This window comes from Poecilia reticulata, chromosome 20 (assembly GCF_904066995.2).
Source record: "Poecilia reticulata chromosome 20, P_reticulata-male-v2, whole genome shotgun sequence".
NCBI classification, from domain to species: Eukaryota; Metazoa; Chordata; class Actinopteri; order Cyprinodontiformes; family Poeciliidae; genus Poecilia; species Poecilia reticulata.
This window is the reverse complement of record NC_088849.1, coordinates 340,433-353,057: the sequence shown is the minus strand read 5'-3', so window position 1 is coordinate 353,057 and position 12,625 is coordinate 340,433. Positions and strand designations below refer to the sequence as shown.

The 12,625-nt window shown below is 42.1% G+C and overlaps 1 protein-coding gene across 3 annotated transcripts in view; it reads right to left on the bottom strand.

Moving 5' to 3' along the window:
* cnn3a (calponin 3, acidic a) overlaps positions 1-10,808 on the bottom strand; it is a 34,547-nt gene extending 23,739 nt beyond the window's left edge. The window contains exons 1-2 of one of the 3 annotated variants that reach the window (XM_081601610.1): positions 10,172-10,808; positions 4,919-4,983 (exon numbers count right to left, since the gene is read on the bottom strand). The gene's annotated coding sequence lies outside the window, so the exon portion shown is untranslated. Of the gene's footprint in view, positions 1-4,918; positions 4,984-8,713 lie in introns of all 3 variants that reach the window. The other 2 variants (XM_081601609.1, XM_081601611.1) reach the window with 2 other exon arrangements.
* Between the last annotated feature and the right edge of the window lie 1,817 nt (positions 10,809-12,625).

Here is a 12,625-nt window from a genome sequence, read left to right as displayed (position 1 = left end):
TCCGTCATCTGACAAGAAGCAAGTTACTCCACTTTATTCACCAAAAACGTTTTATGTTTTTTAATTCACCAAAAACTGTTCTGTAATCTGGAACATTCGCTACGTTGAGCTCCAGTTAGCCGCCTTATCTCACTGCGCGAGAGGCAACTGCATCATGCGTCACAGGCTAAAGGTCAAAGGCAGTGGCGCAAAAAGTGGGTATGCAGGGTATGCAACGCATAGGGGCGCAGCACCAGAGGGGGCGCCAAAACCCCGTCTGGAGTGGGCGGCGCGCCGATGATGTTTTCCCGTACACTAATGCGCGCCTTACGCTCCTTCACCTCGCGCACATAACGAGGTAAATGTAGCGAGTTTTACCCTTCACGTATCGTTGCCTCGGGGAGGGGGGGTGTGCTGAGTAAGCGTCGCTCCTTCACCCTGACGTTCCGTCCCTCGGTGGGGGGGGGCGGCGGTTGGGGGGGCGCCGATCTATGTTTTTGCATCCACCTGAACAATGTGTAGTTGCGCCACTGGTCAAAGGTAACAAGGTGACCGGGGGGCTTATTATGTTGTACAAAAAAAACAAAAACAAACAACAAAAAATAATAATTTTACTACATGCTATTATGTGTCAGAAGAGGGCTTAGAAAATAATACCAAAATATAAAAATTTTAAAAAAATTTAAAAAATAAAAAAATTTACCAAAAGGGCACTTGGGGGCAAGGGGCAAAAGGGGCAGGTGCTCAAGCACCCCCCCCCCCCCTCTGCACGTGCCTGTTGATAGGTATTTTTCCTTCATTAAAAGAACCACAGACGACGTATATGAATTTTATGACCAAGCTTTTGCAAAAGAAGAAGACTCAGCAAACTGCTCCTCCGAGTCGTCTTCAGAACGTTCTAAAGACCTTTGGTTACAGCTTGTCTTTTATTATCAAGCAAAATGAGGGAGGATAGGCAAGGAAGACAGCAGAGACAAAATATTACTGCACACAGGCAGTTTCTAAGGTAGGGAGTATTCTGGTTGATAAGAAGGAATTCAAGGTCTGGGAAACACAGTTAACTGCTTCACATGAAGACAAACAGGCAGATGTGGCCTCCAGGTCAGTTTATACACAAGGAAGGAAGATAACACTTTAAACTGAAAATCACAATAATCTATAGACTGAATGTTGATTAACTATTGACTGAATATGAACTAAAGTAATAACAAAATGATAATACCAAAAAATCTCTAGCAACAGTTGCTATGGAGTTGCTATCCCAGATAGGAAAATATGAGTGAATCAATGCTGAAACAACGTTCGGCAGAAACATCGAATCCACATTGAAACCTGACAGTGAAACGGTATAGAAAGTGGTCGGTGACGTTGAATCAACTTTAGGGCTTCATCATAACTGGCACTATATCAATGTTGATTCAACCATCATCTGAATGTGGATCTACACATTTGTGTTGATTTCATATTGAATCAAAGTTAAGGAATAAATATTGATTCATGTACATGTTTTGGTCTGATAGTTCTACATCATAACGTACCATTACAAGTTTCTTCATTGGTGTTAAACATGCAATTTTGTTGGTAGGCTATGGGTATTATGTCGATCAAAATGATCTTACAATACCATATTTCCAAAAATGTGTCTACACAAATTAAAAAAATGACAACATGACAATAATATTACATTTATGAAAACAGGCATAAATCTGTAAACATATTTGACTCCTTTTTGAACAACATTTCATTGTCCATGGAATAACAACGTTCATGAGGTTAAGTCTTGTACTGAACAAACCAGGGACACAGTACAAGTTGGGGTAACCCAAGTTTGACTCTGCTTGGCGACACTTTGGTTCGACCACTTGTTAGAAAGTGGTCGCTGAAAACTCTGGCATTGTTAGTTTCTGCATCTCCTGTTTTTAGCTGTAGTTTGTTGCACTTATCTCCTCTTTTTTCAGTAAGTTTTTAAAATTAACTCCCTTGTGACCAACTACCCTTAAAAAAAACATTTATTTATTTTACATATATTAGACCGTTTGGAACAACTGTACATAACACAGACTTTAGGCTTTTTGTTGCTGGATCAACAGCAGTAAATGGGCTGCATTTACTTCTTGCCCTCCATCTGCATTGGGTGACATCAGTGCTGTCTTCTTTTCTACTATGGTGGCTCGCAAGCCACTTTGAGGTGCATACCGCCACCTACTGTACATGACTGTGTAGTAACACTACTTTATATCTATTAAATTCTATTTTTTAAATTTGTATTCTGAAGATAATTTTTTCCTTAATCTGTAAACATCCCCTATATTTCCTTCATTTCCCAATATTCCTTTAAGACTCCATTCTTGACCTGTCCTTCCAATCATTCTTCTGAATTTCTCCCTTTCAGGTTCAGATGTTTTATAATTCAACAATGCGTGTTCTGCATTTTCTTTCTCTCCATATCCTTCACATTTATTATTTTTCCTCCCAACTAAATATAAAATGTCATTTAAATAGATATGACCTACTCATTATTATTTCTTCCCTTCTGTGTCTCTCATTATTTGCAATTGTAAAATTGTAATTGCCCCCTCCAAAGCCCCTTTTGCTCATTTGTCTGCCTTTTCATTGCCTTTTACACCTTCATGTGCTGGTACCCAGCAGAATCAAATATCAGTGCCACCCCTGTGTAATTTAAATAAACTGTGCTGAGTTTCTAATACTAAATCTTTCCTATTATTTCCTTCTAAAACTGCTTTGTAATCTGTGCATATCACCACCCTGTCTGGTCGAACCTCCTCTACCAACTGTAAGCTTAATATAGCTGAAATCATTTCAGCTGTAAAACCAGACAGTTGATCTAATAATCTTTTGGAAATGTATATTTTAAACTCTGATATATATATTCCTATTCCCACATACCCTTTTAAATTCTAAGAACCATCTGAACATATTTTAATATCCATCCATCCATTTTTACACACCCTTGTCCCTTAGTGGGGTCAGGAGGTACTGCTGCCTCTCCAGGCGGGGTCACCCTGGACAGGTCACCAGTCTGTCACAGGGCAACACAGAGACACACAGGACACACAACCATGCACACACACACTCACACCTAGGGAGAATTTAGAGAAACCAATTAACCTGCACAGGGAGAACACCCACCATGCACAGGGAGAACATACAAACTCCATGCAGAAAGACTGGGGCCGGGAATCGAACCGAGAACCTTCTTGCTGCAAGGCAACAGCTCTACCAACTGCGCCACTGTGCAGCCCGGTAATTATGAGTTTCTTAAATATACATCATTCTTTGTTTCCCCATTTCATTTAAATTCCAGTCGTTTTTCATTTTAAGAAGTCTCATTTACCTCAGGAAATAGCCATGGAGGAATAACACCAATCAGATTAAACTGTGCCATTTCCTTATCCTCTAATCCATACATTTTAGTCAATTTGTCTACAATCCATCCAAGTCCATTACTCTGGAACTTTGAATATTCCCAACAGTTTTGTAAAATTGTTGAAGTTACATTATCTTCCTTACTACTTTTAATTTTCATCCAGTATACTAGAGCTAATTTTATTCTTCTAATTTCCTATTAAAAGAGCATTAATAGGTGTTTTCACTGCTCCACATACGTAAAGCCCTACTCTGTAACCTATCCATCTTTAGAAGTGTTTTAGCTGCAGCTCCATATATAAAACTGCCATAATCTATTGCTGATCTCATGAGAGCCCTAAATATGTTTAACAGTGACCCCTTACCCTACCCTACAAAACCAAAAAGTTTTGTAGGGTAGGTAAGTTGGTGCTTTTTGTCACCAACTGTGTGTATAACGTGATTCGTGTGCTGAGGGGTGATCAGAAACGGCAGAGAACATATTCAAGGTGAGACGAGCCGTTTTCTTGCCCCATCCCAGTTATTGGTCTTGTGACTCCATGTCTGTAGAGTCAGAAACAGGCCTGGAAGCTAGCCATACAGTAAATATGTCGTAAGTCAAGTGCAGCCATATATTTATTGTTTCTCCTCTCTTCCGACATCGACATGGATGACTACACTTCTCTGTACTTAAACAGTTTGAGAGACAAGAGACATTAAAAAGACGGGGTGCGAACAGAGTAACTTAATAAAACCGGGGGACTTAATGTATGACCTGGGAGAAAGCCAATGTGAGAGCGGGCAGCCCTCCAGGACCCACTTTAGGCACCACTGGTTTAGACAATGGCATGAACTTGCTTTACTAGTAGGCCTGTCGCGATAAACGATAAATCAATTAATCGCACAATAAATTAAACCTATCGACCTCATTTTAATTATCGGCTTTATCGTCTCTTCCTGCCTTTTACACTACACGAGTTGTCGGCCCATTTTCAAACCCTGAGAGACACATTAGCCGACAGAAATCCCAGGTATAACGGTTCAATCGGGTTCGTCGTGCCGTGTGGTGTCCAGCCACATGGGCACAAAATAATGGCTACAAGTCCAGTTAACTAATTTTAAAATCAGGCATTAATCAATACTTTACTAGAATCTACCTGTGATGCATGTGGCTATAGATTCAGCGTAAAGTCCTGACTGAATGAAAATCATTATAACCTATTTATGTCACGTTAACGAAGAACAGCTGAAAATTTACTGGGTTCATCAACTGCGGTAGTAATTTGGCTCCAACTCCTCTCCTTGTCATTTCTATATTCTGTTACGACCACTTGTGGTGCAATAAAACAACCAATATAAAAAGGACAATATTTATTAGTACAAAATAAGAGGATGTATATTTGCAAAACAATAAGTAAACAAAATAAATGAAAAACTATGGAAAAAGGAAATCAAAAGGAACAGCAGGGTGCAGCAACAACTGCAAAAAACAAAGAAACAAAAATTACCAAAACGCCTATTAAATCTTTGAAATATAACCATGCAATTCAATTAAAAATTAAACAAAGCCTACCTGCAGCGTCGATCAACCACACGCCCAGGTAAAGCACTTGTCAAATTACAACATGTAGTGTGGCCCTATATAAAGAACACCAAACACTGAGTTGATATAAATCAAATTAAAAGAGTTTTGTCTTTACAATAAAAAGCACACACAAACCTGATGACAAACAGTGGAAGGCGTGGGCCAACACACCTGGTCCAACACAGAGGAGATTGACAATCTGCCACCAGTCCCGACAGTTTCCCTTTTATGGGCGCTCGAGATGTGGAGGCAGCGACCCCTGGTGGTTCCACCTGTTACATTCCCCCCCATCATTATGCATCGGCGACCCGACGATGTACATAAAAAACTATTGCCCAATAACTGAATCATTTCTTTAGCACAGGACAGGGCAGCCTGTAAGGGTTGGAATGCTGTCCGGCAGTTTTCCGAGCTGACCTCCTCGGCTCAGGGATGATGGCGGTGTCAATCTCCTGTGCGGGCTTTTTGCCAGAAAGAGGCTGATTATCAGAATTTACATCTACAGGAATAACATCATTCTCAGCCTCTGATTGAATCTCAGATTCATGCAAATCCACCACTGGTTCATCACCCACTTCATCACCCACCTCAATATCTGTCCGCACATCTTCCAAACCATTTCCCTGATACCTTTCCCCCCCACTATTTTCAGGGACACTTCTAAGCTCGACCCTATGGACCTGACGGAGGGGCCCCTCCTGACCCACAGGTGCTATAGAGTACACTACCCCTCGCTCAGAAGGTGGACGAACCACTTGATAGGGAGTTGAATCATAAAAATCCTGAATTTTGCTGCGACCCCTCACTGAATGGTTTCTCGCATACACCAAGTCTCCTTCCAGAAAATCTGGCGCCACATCCTCATCCTGATGTCTCTGAGCCCTTCTACTCTCTACCTTTTGGCACACCATTTCATAGGCAGCATGGAGTGATTTTTGGTGCTCTTCAACCCACTCTTCCAAGGGCAGGTCAGGTCCTCCATCACCCTCACCCACACCCACACCCACAAATAAATCCACAGGCAACTGTGGTTTTCTACCAAACATCAAAAAGTAAGGCGTCATACCAGTGGATTGATGGACAGTTGTATTATATGCAAAGGTGACTTGGGGAATATGCCGGGGCCACCTGCGTTTCTGTTCAGGTGAAAGAGTTCTTAGCAAATCATGTAATGTGCGATTAAAACGCTCACACTGCCCATTCCCCTCAGGATGATAAGGAGTGGTGCGGCTTTTCTCAATTTTATAAACTTTGCAGAGCTGATGAACCAACTTACTCTCAAAATTTCTCCCCTGATCAGAATGAATCCGGACAGGGGGCCCAAAAAGTTGAAACCAGTGCTTCACCAGTGCCTCTGCAACAGTACTGGCACACTGATCTTTTGTGGGGACAGTCTGTGTAAACTTTGAAAAAACATCAGTCATTACAAGGACATTTTCTCTGCCGTCTGTAGCAGGTTCTAAAACTGTAAAATCTATTGCCAGAATCTCATTAGGTCTAGATGCTTTAATTGTTCCCATATAGGTTTTAACTTTGGGCAACACAGCCTTTGACACCACACATCTCTCACAGTTTTTACACCACTGCTCTACATCCGAGTACATATTGGGCCAATAAAACCGGGACCGAATTAGCTGCAAAGTCCGCTCCACCCCCTGATGGCCATGATCATCATGAAGCGAACGGAGGACACCTTCCTGCAAACACTGAGGTAACACCACCTGTTCAACCTCAGTCTGCCCATCAGAGACCTGAACACAGCGATAAAGGATCGATTCTCGCTCCCTAAACCGATTCCACTGCCGAACCAATTTCCGGGTAACTTTATCAAGGTCATTCCTCTCTTTAGCATCAGGCATCCTACCCCTCGTCCAAAATTGCATAAAAGAACCGATGTTGGGATCCTTACGCTGCAATGTACACAGGTCAGCACCTGACAAACCAGGTAAGACACTGATCTCTTCCTGTACTCCAGCAAACCCCTCACATATACCAGAGCCAGCCCCTGCTTCTCTATGTGTGGTATGCTGACGGGACAATGCATCTGCATTGGCGTTTTGAGAACCAGGACGATATTTCAAAGTCAAATCGAACGCTGCCAGTTCCGAAACCCACCTCTGCTCTGTTGCTCCGAGCTTTGCTGTAGCCAGATGACTTAATGGATTATTATCTGTAAAAACTGTGCATTTATTACCCAGCAAATACTCTCTGAACTTTTCTGTAACAGCCCACTTAAGCGCAACAAGCTCCAACTTCATGGAGCTGTAGTTATTCATATTCCGCTCGGTGGGCTTCAGACTGCGACTAGCAAACGCTATAGGGCGCAATCTACCCCCATGATCTTGAGAAAGTACTGCTCCTAACCCCGCATGGCTGGCATCTACTTCCAAAACAAATGGCTTCTGGAAGTCTGCATAGGCAAGAACAGGAGTTGTTATTAATGCAGCTTTGAGCTTGTGAAAACTCTGCTCACACTCCTCATCCCAGAAGCCACCCAAGGGCTTCTTGGGGGTTTTGCCTTTTTTTCCAGGAGGGAGCATTCTAGCAACAAGACGGTTTAAAGGGGAAGCCATGTTCGAAAAACCACCAATAAACCTCCGATAGTAACTGGCAAATCCCAAAAATGAACGAAGTTCAGCTAAAGTAGCAGGTTGCCTCCAGTCACGTACTGCCGCTACCTTGCCTGGGTCAGTAGAGACCCCCTCTTCTGACACCACATGACCCAAATATCTAACCCTCTTCTGAAAAAAATGACATTTTGACAACTTAACCTTTAGCCCCTGGGTTTCTAGTCTGGAAAATACCTGATTTAATCTTTCCAAATGTTGTTCCACTGATGATGAAAAGACAATTACATCATCTAAGTACGTTGAAAAGTACTGGGTGCGTTACACAATCCAAAAGGCATGCGATTAAACTCAAATAATCCAAATGGAGTGCAAAAAGCTGTTTTTTCCTTGTCTTTCTCAGCCATCTCTACCTTACTATACCCACTTGCCAAATCTAGTGTTGTGAACCACTGTGCCCCAGCCAGAGCATCCAAGGATTCATCAATTCTGGGTAAAGGAAATGCATCCTTTCTGGTTTTAGAGTTTAGTTGTCTATAGTCCACACACATGCGCAACGTTCCATCCTTCTTCTGAACTAAAACTATTGGTGAAGCATATGGACTGCTGCTTTCCCTAATAACATGACTTTGTAGTAGCTGTTGAATATGATTGCGAACTAAATCATACTGAGAAGGGACAATGCGTCGATAAGGTTGTCGCACTGGTGTTTCATCCAGCAGGGGGATCTCATGGGTTATTAAGTTTGTACTACCCACATCCAGATCGCTTCTGGCAAATACTTTGTTATATTTTAACAACAATTCCTTCGCCTGTTGTTTCCCTTTACCCTGCAGGTTTTCAAACTCGGGCAAATTCAAGTCTGTGTTAGACACAGTAGTTTCATGACTAGCAATTAATGCCATACAACTGTGAGAGTCAACAGAAACCTGAATCTTAGAATCATCTGTCACCAGAGTAGCAGTTTGAACAGTGGCCACAACTCTACGAGGTGTTAACCACACATCAGATTTTCCTACATTAGTAATGGGAATGAAGGCACCACCCTTTGCCGCCTTCACTAAAGAAGGTGAAACCAACAATCCCTCCGGGAGGCTACCCCCTTCAGGACCCAGAGGTTCAACAAACAAATCGATTGGTTGGTGTAATGGCATCTGTGGGCATGTCACTGGCACATGACAGAGGCTACCAGCTGGAACACAGAAAGGTTTCTTACCCTGCACTCTGACCTGATGAGGGTCAGGGGAGCTGACCATCACTTCCATCATTTGGCAGTATCTCAGCATTCTTCTCCATCCCCGAGGTGCTGACTTGAGTACAGGTGCTTCCCAAAGGTCAGAGCCATACAGCCTATACAGCTCGTGGTAAAGAGGTTCAAACACATTCATCCCCAAAACACCAGGTACATTCAGTTTCTTTTGTCTCATGTAGCTGTCTGTTGGATCCTCAACTATTAATACACCTCGACAAGGAAGCAACACCCCCAACACAACAACATCAAGCTCCACATAGCCATGGTAAGGAATCTTTAACCCATTTGCTGCCTTTAAACCCAACCAACCACAGTCCTTTAGTTCTTTATCAGACAAATGAGAAAAATTGTTTTTAAAAAAACTTTCTGTTACAGTGGTCACCATAGAGCCGCTGTCCAACAAACAATTTATCCTCACCCCAGCAAAATCCACCTCCCCCTGTGGACATTCACCAACTAAATTACATGGACTTGATTCATTGTCAATAGAGCCATGAAAACTGCCCACCAATGTTTGGCTCTGCACACTGGCGGGTTCTAGTTTTCCGTTTGCTTAGGAGGAATAGCTTGTTTAGGCTCAGTGCTAACAAAAGCCGTACAATTTCTGGCAATATGCCCACTTTGTTCGCATCTGAAACAAATTGGTTTTCCATCAGCAGTGCGTCTAGGACGAAAATTGCGAGTTCTAGGGGGAGGTAAAGTTTGAGGGGCCAAAGCCTTCATGACCAGTTCTAACTGGGCCTGCTGAGCTTTTAACAAAGTCAACAATTCCCCATATTCAGAAGTGTGAGAGACTGAGCTTTCACAGGAGACAAACCTTTCGTCAAGAATTGGATTATTAGATTTGTGTTTAGATGACTGATTTTCATGTTGTGCCATCCACCTAATGGCCTCTCCTCTAACATCACGAATCGTCCATTCCGGATTAACATGAACCAGATCTCTTAGCCTCATTCTAAGAGCCTGTTCTCTCACACCATCACAGAACTGGTCACGTAGATCTTTAGAGGAGTTTAAGGCTGCTTGTGCATCATTTTTTATTATCTGATCCATAAGGTCCATAAGAGCATGAGAATAATCAATCAATGATTCTCCTTCAAATTGTTTACGGTTAAAGAATCTACGCTGTAGTGAAATTCTTGAATGCATACAACCATAAACATCTCTAAGAACATCAAAAATACATTTCACATTCTCCCTTTGAGCTGCTGGTAAGAATTTAATTTCAGTCCGAGCAGCGCCCTCTAGATGTTCATAGATAATCTGCGCACGTTCTTTTTCTGTGTTTCCTCTTGTTTGCACATAGTCTCTCATCAATTCAATCCATTCGTCCAAAGTCAGCGACTCTGCACTATCCAGTTTCCCAGAAAATAGTGACAGTTTCTTATCCTGCTGCACATAAATAACAGGATTGTGCCTTACAGGTTCTGTAGCTCCTGAAGACGTTGACGGTCTTTCCGAGTCCATTGCTGCCAACGTCGCCAGCTGGCGTTCCAGATCCTTTATTCGCTGCGACATGGCCTGCTTATCGCGCTCATCCCCGGCTTCAGCGCCACTTGATACGTCCATGTTGATGCCTTATGTCACCAGCGAGAACTTCACCCCGCTGCCCCCTGCTGTTCCTTAATAACTTAAATCATACAATAAAAAATAAAAAATAACTTCCCGCAATCGTTTGCCAAACAACGCCAAATGTTACGACCACTTGTGGTGCAATAAAACAACCAATATAAAAAGGACAATATTTATTAGTACAAAATAAGAGGATGTATATTTGCAAAACAATAAGTAAACAAAATAAATGAAAAACTATGGAAAAAGGAAATCAAAAGGAACAGCAGGGTGCAGCAACAACTGCAAAAAACAAAGAAACAAAAATTACCAAAACGCCTATTAAATCTTTGAAATATAACCATGCAATTCAATTAAAAATTAAACAAAGCCTACCTGCAGCGTCGATCAACCACACGCCCAGGTAAAGCACTTGTCAAATTACAACATGTAGTGTGGCCCTATATAAAGAACACCAAACACTGAGTTGATATAAATCAAATTAAAAGAGTTTTGTCTTTACAATAAAAAACACACACAAACCTGATGACAAACAGTGGAAGGCGTGGGCCAACACGCGTGGGCCAACACACCTGGTCCAACACAGAGGAGATTGACAATCTGCCACCAGTCCCGACAGTTTCCCTTTTATGGGCGCTCGAGATGTGGAGGCAGCGACCCCTGGTGGTTCCACCTGTTACAATTCTTTGCACGAAATGTTGAATAAATATTAATGTTTCCACATATCATCTCCGATGTCCACTGGACTTCGGGTTGCGCCGTGTCAGCTGTTTGGGATTCCCCTCCGTAATTTCCCCTCAGAAAGCAGGAGGAGAATCCGCGCTTTCTGATTGGCTACCTGTCACATTCAACGTTGACGATCTCGGTCGGGGAAAACCCCTGATTTAGAGCGGAGTGGCCACGAAGATCTACCGTAACACACCACACACTGCAGGATGATCGGTTAGATCAGTGTTTTTCAACCACTGTTCCGCAGCACACTAGTGTGCCGTGAGTGATTGTCAGGTGTGCCGTGGAAATTATTCAATTTCACTACGGTACCGTATTTTCCGGACTATAAGCTGCTACTTTTTTCCTTAACTTTGAACCATGCGGATTGTAGCCCGCTGTGGCTTTTCTGTGGATTTTTCTTCAACCACCAGGGGGCTCTCTAGCAGGAAGTGAATCATTAGAAGTCAAAATTGTAAATCAAAGAAGAACGGCTAATTTTCATTTAGAACAAGCACATGCTAGCAGCAGGCACGACGGAGAAATGTTTTCAAACTCATATCATGCAGCTTTTAAGTTGAGGGCTGTCGATCTGGCACTACAGGAGGGAAATAGAGCCGCTGCACTTCAGCTCGGTGTGAACGAAACCATGGTTCGGCTTTGGAGACGGAGTGCTGCGTCCTTACAGCAGATTTATTAGGACGAGGCCCTCTGCTGCCCTCTGCTGGGTCGTAGCAGCTTCCAGTTTTTATTTTATTTTTTTAATTGAGGGTGCGCTCTATAGTCCGAAAAATACGGTAATTGGTTTTAAAAGATTTTTTTGAAAATGAATTGTCTGCAAATTATGCCATCTTCGAGTGTCTGCTGTAGTAGTGACTAGCGGCGTAATCATGTAATGTTCTTACCACTAGATGGCAGTAGGTACACAGCATTTACATTACAACAAGAGAATTAGTGATGCATGAATGTTACAGGTGGCGGTGAGAGCATTGAATCTAGAAAGACTGACGACAGTGATGGAAAAGACAGTGAAGCTCAGCAGTAGTTGGAAAGAACATGGGTCCATTTCCCACAACATGTCTGTGTGAAGTGAGCTTCTGAAGCCTGGTTACTATAAAAACTAAAAACAGAGAGAGACAGAGATGTTGAGGAAGAGTTTTGTCTTTCTTCCATTTCTGCCAGGAAATCAGCTGTTTTCATCCAAACATGCTCAGGTTTCACACCAGGTGGGTAAAATATAAGATATGGACATTTTGTACATGCAATTCTTCATATTGTAACAGTGAATATGAAGTGAAATGTTTCCCAAATATTATTGCTTCTTTCAGAATAAGAATTATTTTCTGTATTCTGGCTATAAGATGCTTGTGGATTAGTTTGTAAAACACTTTGACGTTTCTACAACTTCTTTAAATTTAACACCACAGTGTTGTGGCTGTTCAGGTGTATTTTTGAAGTGGACATGTGAAGTACAATTTGAAATAAGAAATGTAAAATGTGATAATACATTTTTGTGTTTATTTGATTCCTATTCAAGAGACTTTGATAAGAATGACTATATATAGTCACTATATATAGGTGGCTACAGAGTATCTT